Source organism: Centruroides vittatus, unplaced genomic scaffold (assembly GCF_030686945.1).
Source record: "Centruroides vittatus isolate TY-2023 unplaced genomic scaffold, ASM3068694v2 contig_17, whole genome shotgun sequence".
NCBI lineage: Eukaryota > Metazoa > Arthropoda > Arachnida > Scorpiones > Buthidae > Centruroides > Centruroides vittatus.
In genome coordinates, this window is record NW_027121033.1 from 678,469 (window position 1) to 703,481 (window position 25,013).

Below are 25,013 nucleotides of genomic sequence, written 5' to 3' on the forward strand. Positions count from 1 at the left end.
GGATAGAAATAATATTTGTTTTGGCTTTTGGATTTCCATAAATTCACCATCTTCTCCAATCACTGTTTCTAATATTTCTTGTTAAAAATGAGGTAAAAATTGGTGTCAAGGATTCAGCGAGATCGCTTACAGTGACGTCATATAAATGAGGCACGTGACCCGTATCAACCTTGGGCGAAATTTTGGTAATGTTTAGGGCCCTTCTTCCCCCCTCCCCGCTTCCGATACTAAACAAAATATCAATTTTAGAAACTCCCGACGAGTATAGTTAGTAAGCTCTTACATAACGTTTTACGATAGGGACGATGAGTCACTTAATATTTTAGGATTTTTCGGGCGTAGACCCTTTCATCCACGCTTATTGCCATCTGTTGAGTAATTTTTAAATATAATTATAATTATCTTACCGGATGATAATTAGTAACAGGACCTAACTAGCTTCAAATGAGCGAGATGATCCGAAAATGCTATAGCATTTAACCAGAATTTTTTGCAAGTATCCTTGAAATATTTAAATTATCGGGTGCGCGATTCCATTGGTCCTTTTTAAATTCAAATTTCGCCTCTGATTTAATGGAAGCGACGTGATTCGTCGATTTAAATTTAAAACTATCAGGCGCGTGGTTTTATTGGTCGTTATGAATTCAAATTTCGTCTTTTGATTTGATGGTAGCGACGTGATTGGCCGATTTAAAATTTCAAAAAATTCGTTTCGGTTTTTGTCCTTTTAAAACGGTTATTATTTAATTTCGTTGTTTATTTTAAAATTTAAAAGTGATAGCGGCGATAATTATTATCTAAAAGATAATTAAAATTACCTTCACTCGATAAAAATAAACCTGTTAACTTTTTTATTTAACGCCGTTATTTTTAGACGTTTGTTTATTTTGTTCTCTTTTTCTCCCTCTTATTCTATTTCATAATTAACACCCTTTTAATGCTCGTTTATGCCGTTCTGATTCTAATTTCGAATTTAAAAAACAGATTTCCGCCATTTCTAATGGCACTACGGGGGGAGTAAGCACGATTAACACCTCTAAACGATACAACAGGTGACAGCAAGAACGACTTGGCTAAACTGTGGGGCAAAAAGAACCCTTTGCTCAATTTTCTCCCCTCCCCCGGAAAGGAATAAGATTTAAAAGCGATGACGTCACTAATTCGCTCCACACCCTTTTTTTCTAGGGTGATGACGGAAGTGGAAATCGGAAATGCGGAGGAGAAAAGACGCCGGAAATTCTTATTATTGCCATTTATCTCCAGGTATGAGTCACTAGGTGGTTCCCCATTTTTAGGTAGTCAGGGAAAGCCACCCTTGGTAACAAGTGGCTGTTGGTTGAAGCCCGACCGCATTACAGTCTTTTCTCGATTCTATTTTCTCTTAACTTACAGATCAAGGACTAGAAAACTGTTTATAACGAAGATAGGACACGTCGTACAGCGAAAAATTTTGGCAACAGTCGCATCAACCGTGACTCATCGGATGGAATCATTCATCTTAACTCCCCTCTTCACCATCAACTCGTCCGTTCAAGGTCAACGTGACGTAATCGTCGGGCTTATGACTTGCGAGTGTTACCTCTCCCTACCCCCTAATTAATTTTTTAATTGTTCCACACTGCATAATTAAGCATGTGTATGTTTTATAATCGAAACAATGGAGCGTATTAAAAGTTAGGTCTACACCTCGCGAGCTAACTCTAAAAGGGGTGAAGGTAAATGAGCTGTTGGTATGGTTGAATTACGGGGCAACCGTTGCTGGCACGCTCGCTCAAACACCTTTTTAGAAACGGAGGAATCGTATCGAGGGATTAAAACGACACTCGGCAGCGGCACGTACACAAAAGAATACCTGGAGTAATGATAACAAGCTCTGTTTGTTTGTGCTACCGATTGGGGTAGATGTCTTGGAGGGCATCCAGATACATTAATGACGTTTCGAGGTTGATTTTCGTACCGGCATTCTTACACCAATGTCCCGAAACACATTGCCGACTTTCTTCTAATCGGCTATAAGAATAGACGGTCACGTGTGCCACGTTCCTTAATTGCTTGTTCACCCCTTAGTTTTGTAGCCGATGAAAACGGGCCCATTGTTGACTTTTATCGATTGGATCGGGGTCTGGCCTATTGGGTATATTGTATTATACTAATTCTGTTCTGGCTGAGAAAACGGTGCCGAAATTCTCGACGTTACGCCGTCCTTTTCGGTCATAATTCGAAATTTGCAGGCGTTTTTTCTGCTGTGTTTTCTCAGTCACGTACTGTCCTTGGTGAATGATCTCTTTCACACGTTATCAATAGCTTCTAGACACCCTTCCAAGGTTAATAAAGCATCCTGACAATAAGATCTCATTAAGAATTACACCAGAATTGACAAGATGGCGAATATATCGATGTAAACACTACAATTTTATCGGTCTAAATCCTTAATCACATTACTTAACACCGGTTACAACTCGATAAATTTCTGGGGTGGAAGTAATCTTAGACCGGTAACGTCCATTTATAGTATTAAACTGGACAGTTTTTTCTAATACATTCTCGTTTATATTTATAGAAAATCAACCTCTCATCTACTCAACTAATTCCTCCATAACAAATGACGTCACGTTACTCGTAGAAGAGTCATGTTTTGAGTCATCGCTGGAAGTCTTGGAATTCTTTCCATACGGACTCAGTACGTAAGGGTCATTCTGGCAGTCAACAGGTTTGACTCAGGTCCTATACATAGAATGCTGTGTTATTCAGATAGGGGCGTGGACATTATTTTCTGACTCAGTATCAGCAACTGACTCAGTATAACCTATACCATTTTCTGCTTCAGTCTTTTCATTATTCTCTTAAGTGGAAGAAGACAGGGGGGACGATGCTCTAAAGCAGGTAAGTTAGAAAGCAAACTATTTTCTTTTATTTACTCTCGAGCTCCCTCCGAACACCGGAGGTCGAGCCGTGTGTTGTGTGTTTTTACTAAGAAATATCCGCAAAAATTAACCCTTTATAACACGTGTAGGTGTTAGCGGTTACGAAGAGGCGAGCGGAACATGCGTGTTCGCTAATCACATGATTAGATAATGATCTTGCGGATTATCCTGATTTTGTGTACAAGTTCCTCGTCCTCTCTTCTGTCTTACCGTACATAAACCGTCCGGACGGCCGGGCATATCTATTTAAAATCAAAATAAACACTTACACGACGTAAATATTTCCCCTCTAAAAATATTTATGCATTCGTAACTATGTTACACGAACTGCACGGTATTAAATTTATTGTTATAACCTCACCCCCTTTTACTTTTTTCCGAGATTTTTCCCTCCCTAAAATATTCTAATTAAATTCCCTGACACGCATGTTAATTTTAGACACCGTTTTACAATTTCCCGCTTTAAAAAAATGTAAAAAATGTATTAAATAATTTGCGGGGGTCGTTTTAGTGCCTCCATCTGGCGGGAAAATTCGCTATTATGGTGTGGAAATCTGTCGAATTGTACGTGACATGTTACACGTGTTCCCTTGTCATATCTGTTTACGTTCGGGTCGGTATTTCGATCACACTTTTCCGTATTGTTATAATAACTTTACTGTTATATAGCTCGCATCGATGTGGGGGTGTGCGAATGGGAAGACAGTCTCAGTCACCCCTAACTGTAAAGAAATAAATGGCATTCTCTATACTCATTTCTTAACTAACGTAAGTACACCGGACATAACGTTGAAAGTTAGGAAACACTGTATATAACATATTACCGCTTGGAAGAATGTAAACAGCACGTTTTTTTTTTTTTTTAACACCGTACGGGGTGGAAGCGAGAGGTTTTAGTAGTGTTTTTTTAATACAGAACGATACATTTTTAATTATTTCACCTCTAATTTGTGTAAAGGACTCGAAAGGACACGTCCCACACTAACTTTTCTTCTGTTATTTGCTGTATTTTAAGTGAATTTAACACTTGATCGAATCACATGCCGATGTTTTAATAATAAATTCTAGTTTAATCTCGTTTAATCACGTGTTTCTTTATCTACGAGATAAAAAGTTTTAATTGCATTTATTGTGTGAGGTTTTGATTTATCATACTTATATTTATATATATATATAAATACCTGATAAGATATATATATATCTTATCAGGTATTTTTCTTGATAACAATTGAGGATTTTGTGTTTAAAAAATGGGGATTTTATATTTCTAACTCGAAAGTATTTAAATTGCTGTTTTTATTTTCGTTTCATTTCTTCCGCTCGATTGAACCGAGTTATGAAATGGGAATTTTTAATTATTTTAGTTACACTTTTCTCTGAAAGTTGTAACATATTCGACAATTTAATGATTTCATTCGATTTCATCGAATGAAATTTGTTATTAATTGAATCTTTTAATTGTTTTCTTATGTGTTGTGTGTCTGTGTGTTGTATTTTGTGTTGTTGTAGAGGTATTGTTATTATGTGTTTTTGTTTCTTGTATTGTATGTATTTTATGTGTTCTACGTTGTGTGTGTGTGTGTGTTTTACGTGTTGTACAGTGTTGTACAGTGTGCTTTATGTGTGTGGAAGTTTACTTGTGGGATTTACAGAAGTTTACTAAGGAATCTACAGTGAAATCGACATAACAAATGAAATTTTTCTGTAGAAAGAGTAATTTCGCCAGTTCTTTATGAGCAAAATTTATAATAAATGAACAGTTTTCATTTCTTTACGTATATAAAATTCGAGATTTTAGTGTTTCAGTCCGGTGTGGAGAATTTAATTATAATACTGTCATTGAAATTTCTCAATTTCGTCTGTCGTTTTCGAGTGAAATTCTCAATGATACAACAGTTTAGGCTAATTGGCGGGTCTCGCGTTTTCTAGTCGTGGAAATATATAGTAAAATCGAAATTTTATTTGATTACTCTCGTGTTTCTATACATGTGTAACTTTACTATGAAAAAGTGAAATTAAAATGACTCACTTTCATCTGTATATATATATATATATTTTTTTTTTTTTTTTTCTGGGTGAAGTTCACAGTAAATTTGTAAATATTTATTTTTGCTGCATTATTATCGGGACTTTAATTATTTATTACACTACATTTTTGTCTCGCTCTTCTTTCGTTAAAGCGAAATTTCTCTGTCATTTCGTTCATTTCGAGTGAAATTCTCAATAAATGCGACAATTTAATCAGTTTATTTCGTATTTTGTGAGATGAAATTCTCGGGAAAATTAAAATTTTAGTCGGTTTGTCACTTCACTTGTTAACGTGAAATTGAGTTTTAATTTATACAATTTTTCGTTTATTTTTTGTATAAAATTCTCGAGAAATTTGACAGTTTAATCACTTAATTTTGCATTCTGTGGGAGTGAAATTCTCAGTAAAATATTCGCTTTTATTATTTCATTTCGTGCTTCATTCTGTATGAAATTTTGTTATAAATTATGGATTTAATTTATCCACTTTTCAGATGAAATTCGGCATATTTTAGGATTTCATTTCGTACTTTTTTAGGGTGAAATTCATTTCGAAATTCTTTACGAAATTTCGCTATAAAATTAAGATTTAGGCCCTAAATTGCTGACTTTTCTTCACTTTTAGGGTGAAATTCTCGGTAAATTCGGCAATTTTAATCGATTCCATTTCGTATTTCGTGAGGATGAAATTTATTTCGAAATTCGCCCTCACAAGATACGAAACGAAATCACTAAAAATTTCCGAAATTGACTCTGAATTTCACTTACAAATTATATAATTTTTAGACGAAATTCTCCGTAAATTCGGCAACTTTTAACCATTTCGCGCCGTATTTTGCGAGGGTGAAATTCACAATACATTAAATTAAGTTAATTATTTTCACTTTTCATGAAATTTCGCTGCAGAACGGGCTCCACTTAGCTATTATTTTCAAGAAACTCGTCCGTAAATCATTGTTTAATTGTTAATTCGCACGTGTTCTCTGGCCTAAACTGAAATACTGTAATTTTCTACAATTAACAAGGGAAATTCATAACGTCTTTTTTTTTATTTAATATTTTAGTTTCACTTCTATGTGAAAAGCGAAACTAAAATAATTGTGAGTAAGAATTAAAGTACAAAATAGAACGTCTCGTGGTTGGAAGAGAGGGGTATAGACAGAAAGAATGAAGGCATAACTCTTTTACTCTTCTCTATTTAAAAATAACAACGTAGAGTGACAACTTTTTGCAGCGGTAGAGTTATTTATCAAAGGAGAGAAGCAAAAAAAACATGGTAAAATTGATACCCCTAGTGCAACAACTGGCGTACAAACAGTATAGGATTGTTTATCCCTCAGTACGTTTAACAATGAAAACGGTATAACGAGGGAAGAAACAGCTCGCCGGTCGGTAGAGCATTATGCCCCTTTATTAATTAATTAAACAGGAATTTTTTACCCTCCCGCCTAACAGAGGGGCCCCAATATTTTTACATTTTCGGATACGGAGGGCCTCGAAACGTCGTGAAAATGAGTCTTTTTTCCCCTGTTGAGTGCGGGGCACGATTTTGTTGGTCCAATTTGAAGCTTGATAACTCCCAGGCCTTTTGTCAAAATTTGTGAAATTTTTCAGGGAGGCGTGCTTGCGAGGGGGAAACGTTTCTAGAAATTTTCAGGAAAATCGGACAATCGATTTGGGAAATATGGTCCCCAAATTTCTTAATATCTGCCGAACAAATCCGGAGACGTAAAGGTTATTAGGGATGGAAACAAATAAAGAATGCTGGGAAGGTTCAGCTTTTTAAGTGTTTTAACTCGTAAATACCGAGCATTCAAAGTTGGAAACTAAACAGAATTTATATAATTATAGAGGAGGAATTGTATTAATCTGTGCATCCTCTGGGATCCCATCGAATTAATCCCCAACGACGGACGAAGTAGAAGTGCCTAGTAATCATCGCCGTGTGTAATTTACTGTATCAACAAAGCTTAATGGCACCAGCAATGAAGTAGCACCCTCCACACCCCTCTTCTGACTTGGATATTTCCTCACTTTTCAGCTGTCACTATCTGACATTACATCTATCTCTAGGTTTTCACAAAGACAGCTAGTTTGTCAAATTCCTTACATTTCAACCTATTAGGAGTTGGTGTAAATCACTCCCCTATGTAAGAAGTACGGTAGAAAGTGTGTTACAATTCACGCCATTTTTTTTTAAATTTTATTTTTTCCCCTGTAGTGTGTTTAGGAAGAGGGAAAAAATAGTCAGGAGGGGGGACCGTTAGGGAAGGCCGCACATCACTTCAATAACTAGAACAGGGAATATATTTTTTTCCTTCCTCTTTAATTCTGGCGTTATATGAAAGTGCGAATGGCAAATTCGATACGTTCTGTCGATCTGAATGGCAAGAAAAAGCCGACTTATTTTTATCGGCTTAGCTGTAAACACGGGGAGAATCTTGGAATGTCCAAATTTAGGAACTCTCAGAACAGGAGGCGGATGCAAAACCGTGTAGTTCAAATAGCACGTACTGTGTTATTCGTATAGATTGGGTGGGAAAAATAACCGGTAATTCGTCGTAGCCGTTTACGTAATGGAGAAACACGGGTGGGGGGTGGAGCGCGCGGAAAGGCGGCGTTATTCTCCCCCCTCCCCAAAGGTTTCGAATAAATACATGTTATCTAACTCTGTGTGTGTAGGCCGGGGTGTAAGTAACGTTCCCACGGCTGGCGTGCCCCCCGCACACATTAATAATAGGTTCTGATTATTTTGCCACAGCTAAGAGAGAAATTAAGAATGGCCATGGTCAAGTGCATCATGCGTGTCACCATAACACGGTTAGCATTTTAATGGGGTATATTTAACGGAATCCAATTACGGGAGTGAAATTCGAGTCTGATTTCTGGGGGGGTGGCGTCACTCTTACGCGCGGCCTTAACAAGGGGGAAGTAAAATCAATCGCGTTACCAATCTGGAAACTGCTGACCTAACCGAACGCCCTAACAATGAGTAGAACATAAAGATTAAACATTAAAAAAAACTAAGTAGGGCAGCCATAACCGCACCTTTAATGGATTCGACTGGAAATTACAATTTAACCCTTCCTTGACCTACCTTCTTCGGGCCTGGCTTGAGTTCTTGCACACATCACTCGTGTCGGGCCACAGTAAACTGTATTATTAAGGCCTTACACTTAGTTTGAAAGTAATTTCGCGACGGTGCCGCTCGTCCTTATAAAATGCAAAGGGAATATTAAAATAGGGAGAAGGGGGCGAAGAATAAGAAGAAAAAAAAAATGGCGGCCTTAACAACTCCTCTTCCTCTAAACATATTTCATCAGCGGTACAGCAAATAAATTAGTGTTGTGGGTTAGACCAACCTGTCGGGTATGTGGCCATTGCCCATAATTTCAAACTACGCTGTAATTTACTTTCAAGTCCTCTCACACTTAAAATACGTGGTCGCCATACTTAACCCATCCCGTAGGGGCGATTATTAATTACATGTTGATGAGAAAAGTGACTTACTGTAACTTAGCTTCTGTCTACAGGCCCATTTTTAGGTGATGGGTCGAGATAAGTGTGTGTTTGTGAGGGGGGTTGTTGTTGTTGTATCTGATTTAATTATAAAGTAGGGATCTTGTAAGAGTAATCGCCTTTATAATATAATTTCGGAGGTGTGTAACCTTGACTTTTTTCTGGAACGAGTCAGTTAAGTGCTTTGTACTCCTTTACAATAGGTGCAGATGCTACGATAGCCATTTTTTTAACGTCACACTTGGATATATCCGTCCGTGTTTTTTGTTTAAACCGTTTTTTTTCTATACATAATTTCCGTATCAGGCTTCGTTTTACAGATGTCATTTCTGATGTTTCCCTGTTTAGTCATTGTGCATTTTTATTGTTTAACTCCTATCGATCATCCGATATAAATCCAGCGGCAGGTGTTTTTTCTTTAAAAGACACCACTTTATTATTTTTATAATCATTCTGTCTGCACAAAGACGTTAAAAATTTAATCAAATTTACACAAATATGTCCGTGGAGCCGTAAATGAACCTATTGTTCTCTCTGGTGTATTTGGTGTTCCACATTTTAGTTAGTGTATGTGGTGCATATCGCATTCACATTCCATATGCCAGTTAAGAAGACATGTGGTGACATTTAAAACTTCTATATTGGATGTGTAAGATCTTCAAAGATAGTCCCGTGTTTTTTATTATTATTTATTATTATTACTCTTCTTCTTCTTTGCTGTGTTGAGATGTGAACTAGAAAACACGCTGCCATCTTTGCTTATATTCTTTTATTTTAGTGATTAATGACGTCTATTGTTGTTTGTGTTTTAACTCATCTCTGTACTTTTTCTGTGTGATTGAAGGTTGGTAGAATGCATCCTCGGGTTTGTTTGTGTGGGAAAATGCGTTCTTAAACAATACAGTGCCCTATATAAGAATAAATTTAAAACTTCTCAGGCCTGTCTCTTTAAATTACCGTTATAGAGAATAGAATTGATAAAGCTTTTAAAATTTTCGAGTGAAGGACTGTAAACACAATTATATTTCAGCGTAATAATTAAATTAAGTTTTAAATAAGGGCGCTAAACTTAATTTTAGGGTTTGAAGTTTGTAACGGATTTGAATTTTGATTGATGGGGTAAGGCCCGTGGACGATCTAGCGGGGGGTGTCTCCAGGGAGAACTGGCCCCTATTTAGGTGTTAGACACGCGAAAAAACCCTTAGAAATAACTCACTTGGCCAGGCACGAACCCATGACTTAAAGAGGCTACACTAAAGTTTGAGTTAAAATCGAGTGTAGGTTTTTCCCTATAATTTTTCTTCCATCACTTCGTATATTCGTTTCGATTTCGGTTCAGACACTTGCACGTGTTCAACTAGTCACACAAGCTGTTTGAGGTCATAGAGCTGTGATGAAGTTGTAAGGAGCCAATCACATCTTCCGATACAGCAGCAGAGATATGTTAAGAAACGGTTCGTTAAATCCAGTTTTAAAAATTGTCGGTGAAATGGGAGTTTACAAAGCAATAAAATACCGAAATTTCGGTTTTATTACTATTTAAATTTTTAAATTTGAATTTCAATAAAAAAGCAACCAATGAGATGACAAAATTTCGAATTCAACCAATGAGACTTGAAAGTTTGAATTTTCAAATCTTCAATATTTCAAATTTAGCGAATGAGCCGCGTATTTTAAATTTTTGAATCGAAAAAATTTCAAAATGAATCAATGAGGCTACAGAATTCGAATTTTCGAAATCGATGACAGAAAATACAGAAAAAAATATATCAAAATATTTACTGTCGAACCTGTGAACAACGGCCTTTTACGGGTACATAAAAGTGTCCGTTGTTTACAGGTTATTTTCTTTAAAAAAGAAATTCGTGAAACATACAAACAAAAAAAAATAGCAAGTGGCCGCCGTTGGGAGGTGTCTGTAATCGGAGGTTCGACTGTATTTGAAGAAAAAAATTGATTAAAAATGTATTCAATGTTAGAATAACAGCAGCAAGACTTAAATTGAACCGAAATAACCTTATTAATTTGTTTTCTCTCCTCAATTTAATTACCGAAAAAGTTAATTATTTTTAAACGTTGTTAGTTAAAACAATAATTTATTTGGAAATAATTTAATGTTTTAAAAATAAACAATATTTCGCCGGTAAATAGGGGGGAAAGTACATAAAACTTGTTGGCCAAGGATGTCAATCAGACAAAGATAAACAAACTGCTCTATGATTAATTATCCTTGTTGTGTGTTAAAAATGTCAGAAATATATAAAATGACTCCCCTCTCTGCTTTTATTTCCCTCTTTTTAAGGCTGAATAAGGTTTTAGATTCTAATCTTTCTTTGTTTCTCTTCATTTATTTATTTATTTTATTTTATTTTATTTTATTTTTTTAAATTGCGCAAGTTAAGAACGACTGATTGCATCCACCGCGTGTTTCCGTTATATCGGGGTCTTTCCGGAATTATAAACTATTTTAAGTAATAAATCATTAAACACAAGCACGTATGCATTTATTTTTAAATTCAAAAATAACCGCCACTCTTCATTGGTCGACCGTTAGAATTTTAAATTTTTTAAATAATCGATTTCGATTGTTTCATTAGTTACTCGATTTTTTAAAAAATTGGGCGCCGAGTTGATGTTCGTTAATTTAAATTTTGAATTAATCCCGTGCTCTTATTGGTTCTTCATGGAGATTTCGCGCTCGTGATTGGTCGAATTTTTTTCTTTTTTCTTTTTTTATTTTAAACAGCTTTATTGTGATTAATTGATTATTATTTTTTAATTCTTGTATTGTAAATTAATTGATTATTAAAATTATTTTTAAAGTCGTGTACTGCCATCGGCTGGACTTGAAAAGATTTTTTTTAACCATTTCTGTATTGTAATTTGTCTACTGTTTTAAAATTATTTCTGAATTGTGATTGGTCGATCTTTTTTTTAATTTAAAAACTCCTTCAATGTGATTGGTCGATCTTTTCTAATTTAAAAATTCCTTTATTGTGATTGGTCGATTTTTGCAAAAAAAGTTTAAAAATTCCGATTGGTCGACCGTTTTAAAAATTTAAAAATTCCCGCGTGGTGATTGGCCAATACTTTTTTTTTAATTTTAAATTGAAGTAAATTACTCGATTTTGGCGAGATGGGGAAGGGAGAAAATTTGATTTACGGTCGTAGCAATCGGCTTAAAGGGTCCATAAACGGGATTTACTTCTCGCGTATTTTTGGTCCCACAAACCCGAATTTCTTCCGTTTCGTTCGACTTTAATGGGAATTTCTTTACATCGGGACTGACTGGCGTAATGCGTGTCGGACAGACGTGTCGCGTACAGAATGACACGTATGGGTGGATGGCGAGACTACACGCTGATAACCCTATCATCCTAGCGTTGGGCAGGTCGAGCAGGTAAAAATGTGGGGTCGACCTCTGCGATAACATTAGGGTCAGAGGGTCATCTCGTGAAATTTTTCGCTAATTTCCCGCCCCCAACCGGTCGTGATTCCTTTCAATAAATATCAAACGTGGTAATGATAATATATATATATAATGTATATATATATATTTTACTTTCTTTATGTGCATAGAAAGGAAGAAAATATAATATATATTTTTTTATTATCGCTGTTTAAATCCGAGATAATTCTGACGTCATTTCCTGTAGCGGATATTCCTTTTTCTTGGGTTGGAAAAAAATTCCTTTTGTAGCGGAAAAAACATTTCCTTTATGTCATAAAAAAATCTCTTTTTATTTTAATTTAAATTTTAAGTTTTACTTTTGTTATGGGGAGGGGTGAATTTCAGGTTTTAGTTCCATAAAGGATGAGCTTTCTGGGCGTTTCGGGTGGAATTTTGGGGGATTACTCGTGTTTCAGATGGAATTTCGGGGTTTACTCGTGTTTCGGATGGACTTTTGGGATTTTCTAGTGTTTTAGATGGAATTTTAGAGATTTTACGTGTTTCGGATGTGATTTTACTCGTATCTTGAATATGATTTTTTCCTGTGTTTCGGCTGAATTTTTCGTGTTTTCTCGTGTTTCTGACGTGCGAATGGCCCTTTTTTGGTTTCTGGAGTAACGAAGAACGTGCAAAAGATAAAGAACAAAAAAACGGAAAACGAAACGCTGTATCAAGGAAGTAAACGGCGAAAAATAGAAGTCTCGGTCGATTGAATGCGTAAATTTAGCGATTAGTAAAGAGGTAAAATTTCTATCTAGGCCTGTAAAATCTTACGCTCCTGTAAAGTTTTATCTCTTACAGATTACATCAGTTTTTCGGCACTTTTTATTGCCAAAAACTAAAAAAAACAAAAAAAACCAAAAAGAAAAACAAAGAATCGATGCTGTAAACAGGTATATTTAGAGTCAAAATCCTGTAGGTAATGGCCGTTTAGCGGTTTCAATTCGTGGGAAAACATCAGATAAATTCGTAAAAACGATGAATTTAAATTGAAGTTGTCACAAACACTACTAAAATCGGCTCGAAAATCGAGAATTCGACACGGTAGTCGCGTGAAACGATCGAAAAATCACTGGTAGAACCTTCAGTTCGCTAGAAAAACTTGGAAAGTTGGGTAATTTAAATGAAATTTGCATAAATTTCTCCAAAAAAAACAAAAAACAAAACCCACCGAAACAGCGTGAACGTCAATTGTAGAAGCTTTTAAATCGCTAAAAATTAGCTTAATAAGCTCGAATTTCGCAGAAAATACCGCTAAAAACAAGCTCGTACGCACTCGAAACTCGTCTGAATCGCTAAAAATTACCGTTAGAAGCTTAAATTTTCCAGAAAAACTTCGATAAACAGAACGATTTAAGGGAAAATTCGCGTAAAATTTTGCAAAAGTAATCACCATAATAGGCACATATCGACGCGTGAAAGACGTAAGAATGTCGACATGCGACAGTCGCTTACAGAAGCATATAAAAAACGGGCCGAAATAATACGAAAAAATACACATTTTGAAATTCGAAGTTATTAAAAATTTCCGTCAGACTGAATACGTTTCGTCAACTTAATTCCTCCCCCAATACCTTTCTGGATAATTTTATCACTCAACTAGAGTGTGACGCAATCAATCACGGGCCACGTGATCGAGACAGATCTTCGACATCACACACACACTCGAAATGGGTCTTAAGGGTGTCCAAACCCCCCCCAAAGCGGCAATTTATATGTTAAATAAGCGAAGAGACACTTCCCCGTAGGCGCCAGCTATTGACACAAAAAGAACACGGGTAAACATCGGCCGGTGTTTATCTCTTTAGAGATTAATCGAAGGGGATATGAAGGAATTTGTTATGATTAACAATTAGAGCATGTTACAGGCAACGCTTCTATATGTGAGATATTTTCGTTTATTGACTCCCTGTATTTCAAGCGAACACGATTATTGCTAAGTTTAAATGATCCAATAGCCTGACGCAGGAGATTTTAAGTGGTGCTGCTACAGAATTGTAGAAAAATCTAGAATAATTTGTATTTATAGTATTAAAAATAGTCATTGAATGTCGCTCCTAATCTAGATAAAGGATGAAATATTTCAATTGTGTTTCGGAACCAACACGAATTTCAGGAATTCCAGTGATGCCTAGGGAAATTTCGGGACACTTTTGTTATTGTATATCCCTAAAATAATATAGGAAAGTGACTGATCTAGAACACCTAAATAATTTCGGGGAAGATTTCAGTGATTAAGTTATTCCTGAAAGGTTGAGTGAAGTGAAGTTTGCATAGAGAGATCCTAAAAAAAAAACCATAAAAATTGTCGTTATAAGGCTCCTGGGAGCGTAATATTCGATTTATGTTAAAATTAGGCCCCATTATTTGGTATTACGCTTAGGCCCTTAAATATTCGACTTATAAGTTGCATAATCTAAGAAAGGTAATTGAACAGGATAGTCGATAAAATTAATTCCCAATGTACGGGCCCTACTATACTCGATAATAGGGCCTATAAGTTAACAATTAACATCACACGGGCCTTAATATTCAACTTACAAGTAAATAATTTAGGACAGTCAAGCAGGATAGTGGATAAAATTAATCGCTAGCGCGTAGGCCCTACCACCCAAAAGTAAACGATACGGTAGAGCCTTTTCGTATCGTCATCAGTGATTCAAGTCGAAGAAGCTGCCGAAACGAAACAAAACGGAGTGTCGAAATTTCCGGTTCGATTCTTCATTAAAATAAAGCAGGCGTCACTTTAACGGGTCATACCCCGGTAAAACGATGGCAAAATGGAAAAAATGTATAAATATTAATTTAAATGTATCCACTTTTTAACGACATAAATCTGTGTATTACAGTTGGACGATGATCCGTGAATCATCATCTAACGCTTATTCATATCGATACCATTTTTTGTTTGTTTGTGTCATCTCCCTCGACAGTCGTAAATACAAAGCCGACAGATGTCGAGCTGTAACCTATTTGTTTTTGTTTTCTTTTCCTTCTTTTCTTAAATTAATAACCTCGATTTAGCGCCGATCTGGCGCTAAAACGAAGCGTATACAACACTTAGAGCGAGTTCGGAGTTCGAAAGTTACGTGGTTTTCCGATGCACTACTCTCTTGAAAACCTCGCTGTTTCATATTATTATTGCTGCTGTTCGAGGTGCTTCGGTTTAGCGCCGGTTTCGGAACCAATTGGCTCCAAATCGAAGCGTCTAGAACAAACACTAAGAGCGAGTTCGGAGTTAGAATTTGAAAGTCGCGTGGTTTGCCGATATTATTCTTTGCTTGTTTCAGGCCTGATTGTTATTATTGTTAATTGTTCGAGATGCTTCGGTTTAGCGCCCGTTTCGGAGCCGAACAAATGATGGCATTGTATCGAGGTTTGGCTGTATATGCTATCGTTTGTGGTTTTTCTTTTTTACTTGATAAGCATACGTGAACTAAGGTCTTCATTCTACGAAGGTCATCCCTTTGTTTCTGTTGTAAGACGCTTGCTCCCAGATCACTTAAGCCTCTGTATAGCGCCACGGAAGTCACACGTGATTTGGTGATAACAATGCCCTTTGCAATGTAAAATCGTGCATTTAGTAATACACAGAACCCTAAGCATTCATTGTATTTAATATTTAAGAGGAAGATACGTTCGTGCACTGTACGGAAGGGTGCTATATTGAGGTTTGACTGTTTATGATCGTTTCTTAATTAAAAATTTCGTTTACAACCCTTAAAATTCATTGCGAACTAAGACATTCTCTACAAAGATTTATTACTAATAAGTATACAGCCAAACCTCTATATAGCGCCAGGAAAGACACGTTGATTTATGTCGTGTGCAAGGTAAAATCGTAAACATATCGTATTTTATATCTAAGAGGATCCGTTTGACGCCGTATAGGGGGCGCTACATCGAGGTCTGACTTTACTTTTTCTTATTAGCAAAGAGATTTGGGGGTAAGGTTCGTGGCACTCAAAGGGATGAACTTCTCGGGATGAAGACCGGGATTTAGGAGTCTGCTTATTATTTTCTGAAGCAGGAAGAAGATTTAGGAGGATGCTAAAGTTTACACTTAAAGGAGCGTTCCAAAATAGAAATGGGCCGAAATTAATGGACACGTTCGACTAAAGGTTAATGTTTCTCGAACGAATGCAAATGAGTTCAAGCACCTAAAAGTTGTCTGTCCGAGACGCTCGTTCGATTCCGGGGAGGGTAGGAAGTGTTTGATAACAGTGTTTATCCATTTTTAGTAACTTTCAGAACGCGATTTAGCGCTTAAATAAAACCCGTTTTTGTCGTCTCGTTGGTCGGACGTTTTAAACCAAACGTTGATTATCGATAATTTATTGTTAGCACGATTGGGGGGGTTTGCACGACACCAAATGGTGTAGGGGGAATGGGAAAAACCTAAATTCTCCTCCCGAGTGAGAAATGGAGTTTTTTTCCCATTCAAGAAATTGATGAAGACTTTCAGGGATTTTTCCTGAATTTTATGCGATGTTTCTAACGTAAACTCCTCAACTTTGAGGGATTTTTCTTGAATTTTACAATGTTTTTAATGAAAAATCCCCAACTTTCAGGGATTTTTTAAAAACTTTATATAATTTTTTAGGTCAGAATTTCCTACTTTGAGGAATCTTTCTTGAATTTTATAAGATGTTTTTATTATAAAATTCCCCGACTTTGAGGGATTTCCCTTGAATTTTGTACGATTCTTTTAGTGTGAAATACGATTCAGTCGAGGATGAGATCATTGTTACAGCATCTAATTGTCCTATATTTATAACGATACAGGCCTTGAGATCGCATTGAATATTCTCTTGTTCTTTATTCTCTATACTTAACACTTCGATCTGCAACAATCCCTCAGGACAGTTATTTAATGCCACTTTAAGCCTTAAAATGGCACCTTCATGGATCGTATCGAGAAGCATCTTTCCCCAAAAAGTTCCTCCCACTTCGTGCACAGATTTATGGGAAGAATTAGAGATATAAAACGCAGTTAGGCCCTGCGTTTAAAGGCCTTAGCTAATTCAGGCCCTTATTTGGAGTTCTGTTTATAAAAATAGCATTTCTTAAATCTTAAAATTACTATTATTTTCATTTTTGGGCCTCAATCTATCTTGTAAGTACTGTATGATAATTCTAGAGGCCTCCTTAATTGTGCTACATAAGGCTTTATAAATCTTTTGAGACGATTCCTTCCAGCCCCTCAACCCAATTCCGATCTGAAAACAATGGGTGAAATGAGATGGGGCTAGGCCCACTAACAGATTGAGGCCTTAACCCTCCGAAAACCATAAAAATATATAAATGAACATTAGATTTTACACGTGAGCCACCAGAAAATGGCTTCTGTTGGCTCCCTCTCTAGGCCTTACAGTAACTACACTAGTTTAGTATGAGAATTTCTTTAGGGCCATTCATATTTTTAAAGGGACCCGTTGCGGAAGGCCAACAAAAAACTCTATTGTTTCTTTAGGAAGGGTTACATAAGGGTCTCTGTGTGCAAAGCCAAACAAAAACTCTGTTAGCTCGTTAGAAGGGAGTTATAAAAAAGTCTGTAGGCCCCTTGGAAAGGGCCTAAAGATCCTTTAAAAGGGAGGTTATCATTTTCCCCACACACTACTCGTCGCTTTGAAACAGTTTCTTAGTACTTTTGCTATTTACGAATCTCGTAATTGCACTCTTGCACTCTTCCCCCGACGGTACAAATCTAGAACTGCGCTTACAGAACTTATCTGAAATCGTAATTAACCAACATATCACAAATAATTAGCCCGATAAATCACAATCTTAACCCGCCTCGAAGCTCGCGCGTTATAAATAGGACGGGTGTAAGGAGACGTTTCCAAAATTCGATTCTAGCGCGCGCGATAAAGGAACCGAATTAAAAGGGACGTAAGAATTCACGCGAAACCAGCAATATTCTTCTCTGTGTTGCGTCACACGTTAACATCGTCATCGTTTAGCCCGTTACGAAACGTTCGGCGTTTTTGATTATGGCACGTGACGTTTCGTCATAATGCGGTTTTGTCACGTACGCGTTGACGTAAGCTTCGACCCTAAAGTCAGTTAACTGGCGGTGAACCGACTTTCGGGCCCCCAAACGCTCGAATTTGAACAAATTAGGGAATAAATTGCGTAAATGATCGTGGAAGCAATTTCGTAACGGGGTCTAACTTGACCTAATTGCTTTTTTCGGAGGCGATTATCCACAGCAAATTATCGCAGTTAAAGAACACGAGTAAATTACAATAAAGATTAGATTAAGTTCTAACCAATCTAATTAGAGACGGAGTTTATTTTCGTCGTTTACTCAGCTCTATTTTTCTCGTGTTTAAACCCATTCTTAAGCCTCCTCCTTGGCAAAATCCTTCTAAAATTCCTGGTTCTAGGGATATTTACTGTTTAATGCGACCTTGGAGGTGATGATATTACTCCTTTGTCTTTCGGTGTTTACGGCCCCCCACTTGATTGGGGGTGATAAAAATGTTTTGTAATTGGACCGTGTCGCTTCTTTTATAATTAGTGTTGTTGTATGATCGAGTCGTAGCTGTTTAAATTCAGGCTTGGATTAGAAGTTGTTTGGATGGTTTGGTGCTGTTTCAGCTCGATTAAGTGGTTGTTGGTGGTGTTGTTTGATTAGGATTGTTTGGATTGTTGGTGTTTTCATTGTTGTTATTTGATTAGATTGTTGTTGTTGTTTCAACAGATTTCATTAGCTTTTTGGTGTAGTTTGATTAGATTTCATTGGTTTTTTTTTGTGTTGTTTGATCAGAGTTCATTAAGTTGTTGGTGTTTTCGGTGTTGTTTTACTACGGGTTTACGGTGTTGTTGTTTGATTAGTCGATTAGGTTGTTGTTGTTGTTGTTGTTGTTGTTGCTGTTGTTGCTTTCGTTGCTTAAATTAGAAGAAATGGCTGCCTTTATTAGTATTTTTATTTAAGTTGTGTTGTTTAAATTTGTTGTTGTTGCTTCACCATTTTCGATATTGGTTATTAAGTTTAATTAGTTTATTGTTGTAGATTTTGTTGTTTAATTAAGGTTATAGATGTTGTTCGATTAGATTTATTGTTTAGGAACTAAATCTCAAATTTAGAAGACCCTTCTGATGCTAAAGTCACCAGATTGAGTTTAGATTTTTAAGACTCCGGATGCAGAATATAATATTAAGGATTTCATTCTGAAAAATCTAAGGCCGAGAAAGATCTGATTGACAGTCTTAACAGCCTGAACAGCCTTATTTAGAGTTTAAATATCAAAAAAGTAAGGTGTAAAATATGTAGAAAAGTTTCACATGAGTAAAGTCTAACTCTAACTAATGCCAGGAGACGTTTAATGCCCTTCTAAATGCTAACGATTTTGACATTATAATTCGATCTAGGCTCAGAAAATTAAGAGAATAACACTTCTAAGCCTCTAAACTCTGCCAGAAAGCAAAAATATAAACTTGGAAATTATGGTATAAAGTAGCTTAAATATTTACTGGAGGGGCACACTCCTGTATAGTAACAGTATTCTACAGGGCAAAAACTTATAAATTAACAAGTATAAAACCCCTTTATAACGCTGTAAATTTTATTAAATACGTGCAAATCTATAAGCAATAAGTTAAAAATTGCTATAATTGTCCCTACGAAGGGTATAGGGGGCCATTGTGAAGTAAAATATTAGTTTTTACAATTGAATTTGCTTATCTGTAATAGATAACGGTAGGGCCTTCGAAAGGCCTTAAAATTTGCCCAATTTACAAACAATTTGCCCAAAAGTACTGTGGTAAAGACGAAATTTAGCTCACACTAACCATCCTCATCAATAACCTCGTAAGGCCATAACGAACAAACACCTCATCAACATCCTCATCACTGAGGATCGATAGCATCCTCCTCACCCTACTAATGCACGTGCATCCAAGCTAACACCCTAAATAAATAAATAAATATATATATATATATATATATATATATATATATATATATATAAATCCATAGAAAGGGCCATAAATTGATACACTTCATACAAATCCTACGTCACACACAACTCGATAAATCAAGGATTTATTTAGACACGTAGGAATCCTGTATGACGTTGGATCGTCTCGAAACACAATCCTCTCTACTAATTGCCGGATTTATCAGGATTAGAAAAAATAATAATAATCTGCAACAAGGCTTAATTTAGAGGATTGCCCTTTGCCCTATTATACGGTGGAGCGCTACCCTAAAGTAGGAATTAGCTTACGTGCGAATTGTCAGTTGCGCGCGCGCGTAAAATTACACTAGAACACTGGAAAATACGTCGAATTTCCTGTAAATGACCCAATTTCTTTGCATCATGCAGCAAAGTTGCATCAGAGAAGAGCAAAAATCTGCAATCGGGTGACAAAACGCGACTGCCTAATCGCGCAATCCCCTTTAAGGATGTTTTCTAATCGCATTTTTTAATGTAAGAAATGTAAGAAACCCATAAAAGTCGGCATTTATGTACGAATTAAGTACCTAAAGATGTCGGAAATCCAAAAAAATTCTCCAGGAAATTCTCGTGTTTTGCTGTGTTTTTGACCAACCTACGTGTGTTCGAGCGCGTAAAACAAATAAAATTTCCTTAAATATTAATTTTACTGGTTTTTTCTAATGAAAATCCACCAAAATATAATTAAATTCGACAAAAATTGGCATTTATGGGTGAGATGAACGTCCAGAAATGTCGAAAATCTAAAAAAAACACCTGCAATTGTCGTATTTTACTGTAATTTTGGCGTAGGCAAGCGTATAAAACATCTGAAATACCCATAAATATGAATTTTTCGGTGTTTTTTTAATAGAAATATAAATTTTAAGTGAAAAAATCTCCACAAAATGGGCATTTCTGTATGAATTAAGCGTCAAAGATGTCCGGAATCTAAAAATAACCACAATTTTATAGTAAAATCTCGTGTTTTACTACGTTTTTGACGCATCTACACGTATAAAACACTTAAAAGACCCACAAAAATATCAATTTTCAGGTAAAAAAATTCCTCAAAATACAATTAAACCCTTTAAAAACGGGCATCGAGCACCATAATACAGAAAAACGGCACGTTCCAGTGTAATTTCTGACGCTAACCACTGAAATTTTCTAATGAATTTCAACCTAATCGAGCGTTGTAAACGATAATTTCTATCCTTTTCCTAAATCGGGGTATCGTGGTCACGTTGTTTTCGATAAGGCTCTTACGAGCGACACTCTGTATAACGTTTCTGATAAGCCATACCCCCCTACACCCCGCTCTAGAATCAGGTTTTATAACCTACCTCGCCACACCCCACATTAGATAGGGCCACCTAAGAAAACAAATTGGGCTCACAGCTGTACATCGGGGGGGGGTCTTAAACACCTGTTCGTTTGTAGGAGGTTAGGGGGTCCTCGTTTGTACGAGGGGTTTTGCGTGTTCGTTTATATACCTAGCAGCCTTACTCGCGCGTAATTCGATACTTTTACAAGGTATCTCGTCATCCCCTATCTGGTTCAAACGTCACAGCTTTCGTTCCTGATATCCCTGCCCTAAATTAGGGTTCTTATAAGCGATATTTTGAATATTCTAGACGTAGATCGGCCCTCCTTTTAGCGACTTTTCAGACACACCTACGATTACTACAGGTAATTGATACCTCCGCTCCAGATCAAGGCACTCTTTTGTAGGGTTTGGCATATTTTTTCTTTCTTTTCTTTCCTTTAATTCTGTTGTGTTTATTTAGGGTGGGCCTTTATCCTCTTTCTAACCCGCTGGAGAATAGGGAAAAGTATTGTTTAACATCCCGAATTATGGGGAATTTTTAGCAGTTTGGAGCAGAAAATGGACTTTTGGAAGGGTCGGTCTCGCATCTTTCACTGTTTAGAACAAAAGGAGAGGGTGTAAGTATTGTTTAACACCCCTAATTAACAGATTCTAGCTCCAAGTTATGGGATTTAGAGCAAAAATACGCTACTAGAGGGGTCAATCTCGCATCCTTTACCGTTTAGAACAGATTTGGGGTTCTAAACAATACTTAGACACCTCTCAAATGAAGGAGAGAGTGCGATCCTTCATTAGAGTGTGTCTAAGTATTGTTTAACACCCCGAAATTAGCAATTACCCTACGAGATTGTGCTTAAAAGTCGAGCCGTTTGGGGGGGGGCCTAGAGCAAAAATACGCAATTAGAAAGGTACTGTTTAGAATGAAAGAGGAGGGTGCAACCCTTAGTTAGGGATCTTCTAACATCCTAAACTAACACTTATTCCACGAAATTCTAGCTCAAAGTTAGGGAATTTTGAATTTTGAGCAAAAATACACTACTAGAAGGATCTTTCGTAGTTTAGAACAGAAGAGGGTGCAACCCTTTATTCGAGAAGTGTCTTAAGTATTGTTTAGAACCCTAAATGAACGTCCACTCCACCAGATTCTAGCTGCAAGTTACGAAATTCGGGGCAAAAACACACTACCGGAGGGGTCAGTCCCGTGTATTTTGCCCTTTAGAACAAAAGGAAAGGGGAAAGAGCGCAGTCCTTCATCGGGAAAGTGTAAGAGTTTGGGGGGTTCGTCCTTAATATATTCCATTTAAAGAGAGAAAGTGAATGAATGTCGGGGAAGTGGCAACACTCAGTCAATGTCAAACTCGGGGTCAGAAGCGTTGCCAACCCCGTCCGGCGATTAATCCGTTAATCAGTGCGCACTAAACCACACGGACACTAAATTGGAAGCCGCGTGACTCATCCTCTCCCCCATAGGATCTTTAACCTGATTTGGGACGACCCGTTGCTTTTGTGTGCAAATTCTTCCTCCTTCGCTCCTCCCCGTCTCCAGCCAATTTCCATTCGCCCCCCTCTTGGGCTTCGTACTCTATTACGGCCCTATTAAACGGGGATTATTAAAGGCGCGAACGGGCGTAGACGGAATCTCGCTTCTTGACGAGAAGTCTGCACTCGTTTATTTCGCTTCCCCTCCATTCTACGCATAGAATAATGCGTTTTTCGCTCCCAAATCTACCCGCCGAACGTCTTCCGGTTGCGTGGAAGCGTGGGGTGGTGCCCCTTCCAAATTCGCTTGAAACTAGGGGAGGATATGGCGCTCTGGCCTCGCTTTTTCGCCCTTTCGGGTCTTATTTTTGTGTCGAAGGAAGAAAAAACCTCTCCTCTACACTCTCTATGTGTAGAGTATACAGAGGTTTTCCTTTTTTTTGCCACCTTCCAAGCTCCCTTCCAGGCCCTTCCGTCGATTTTTCGTGTCCGAACAGCCCTTTCCTACTGTTTAACTCGTCGGTTTGTGTAATAAATGGCAACTTCACCCCGTTTCCTAACGCACAAAAGACTGGACGCATCCCATTGAGCCGGGCGCAAAAAACGTTCCCCCTCATTAAGCAATGCACCAAAACTTCTTTCCATAGACTAACAATGAATCAGTTTCTAAAACGGAACTTTTGACAAGTAACAAATTGTAGGGGGAGGAGAGGAAAAAATGCTTCGGTCGTAAACGAGATTTAACTCGTTTTCTTCCCTTTAAAGTCTCGCGAGACGTCATATTTACAAGCCCCGCAACCCCCCGTCTCCGTATGCGTAATTACACCAGAGAAGTAGATAACGCGGGTAGAGTACGAACAGGCGGACGTACTGTACTGTACTGTACTACAACTGCACTCGCTATCTGCAGTCTTCTGCAGTTTGCATTATCGTGTGGCAGCTCGACGGTGGGGGGTTCTTTTCAGTCAAACTTCGCCCTGGGGAAGTGTCCGCGCTGACGTAGTTCATTAGTTTTAGGAATCTTGTACGGAAATCTCCAAGTTTATGAGGGGTGATTATGTAAATGAAACATTACATGTCCGAGTTGTAAAGCCATTTTTGCCACCGGCTGCGACATAACCATTATCTTACTTTTTCCACCCCTCCTGCCAGTCTTTCCCCCGTACGCCAAAGATTGCTTTATGGCGGAGTCCCCCCTCGGATGGTGAGTAATTCCTGTTCCCTGACAGTTAATTTAGAAGGCCTCCGCGCGCTAGGCCCTCCTCTCGTCGCTTAAAAGGCCTTCTATCCCGTTCATAAGCCAAAGTGCGAAAGTGTAGATTGTGTATAAGGATAAATACACTGTTCTATATCCTCTACTCGATGCAGTAATTTACACTCTATCGATACAGTATAATCTGCACTGTATCTACACTTCATACTCTGTACCCTCTACCTATACATTACACACTACTGTACTGTAAACTGTAAAAACTAACCTCCTCTCTAATTAATTTACTTCTATAGAGGTGTACTCCTACGTAGAGGTAAACTGTAAAGTGTTACCTGTACGTGGGAGAGGGAGAGAGGTTAAATTGTGTAATTCACCCGCCACATCTACCGTTTTCTAGTGTTTCGAGCGAGAAAAAACGGCCTTACAGTACGTATTTAAGGAAGCACGCGTGCATATACACACTCAGTTTATCGTTTCACCGCACTACACGAATACGGTACGTAACACGACACCGTTATGTAAAGGTTAGGCAGTAACGCGATACGCATTCTACACGCATTTACACATAATTACGTGCGTAACGGGTGCGCATTATACGCGATATACGCGCCGAACGTTACGTTACGGGGAAGTCGTAACAATATATAAAGGTTTTCTACTAATAAAAGTCGTGCAGCCTTCGCTTCTACGTACACCCAGATAAATTAAGTTCGGTAATTACACCACCGTTGCCGGTGTCACGCGCGAGAAGAGGAACACATCAGATAAACTAGAAGAATGGCCCTTTTTTTAATGCAAAATAATTGCGCACGGACCGATTTGGTTACGCTGGAGGGGTGTAGAGTACATAAATAACCGGATAATCTCCCGACAGAACGAAACAAGTGAGTGTAATCCCCGTTAAACAGTTGCCAAAACTTGGCACCAAACAGTCTCTTAATAGTTACCAAATAGGACGAGGGTTCTAATATAGTTCAAACTTAATTTAGTTCCATTAAGACACTAATTACATTCTAGAAAATTTATTTATAAGTGGATTGTCTTTTTGTTTAGGGTCCGAACCCCCTCCTACACAGTTTGGAGTGGTGAAAAATCCCCCACTGCCTTCTGGTGCGGTGCCAGGACA

General features: G+C 37.5%; 1 long non-coding RNA gene across 1 annotated transcript in view; it reads left to right on the top strand.

Annotated features, from left to right (window-relative positions):
* The first annotated feature begins 2,594 nt into the window (after window positions 1-2,594).
* Window positions 2,595-25,013, top strand: part of LOC136969082 (uncharacterized) — a 43,859-nt gene continuing 21,440 nt past the window's right edge. The window contains exon 1 of the long non-coding RNA XR_010879755.1: window positions 2,595-2,883. This is a non-coding gene — a long non-coding RNA (uncharacterized lncRNA). The remainder of the gene's footprint in view (window positions 2,884-25,013) is intronic.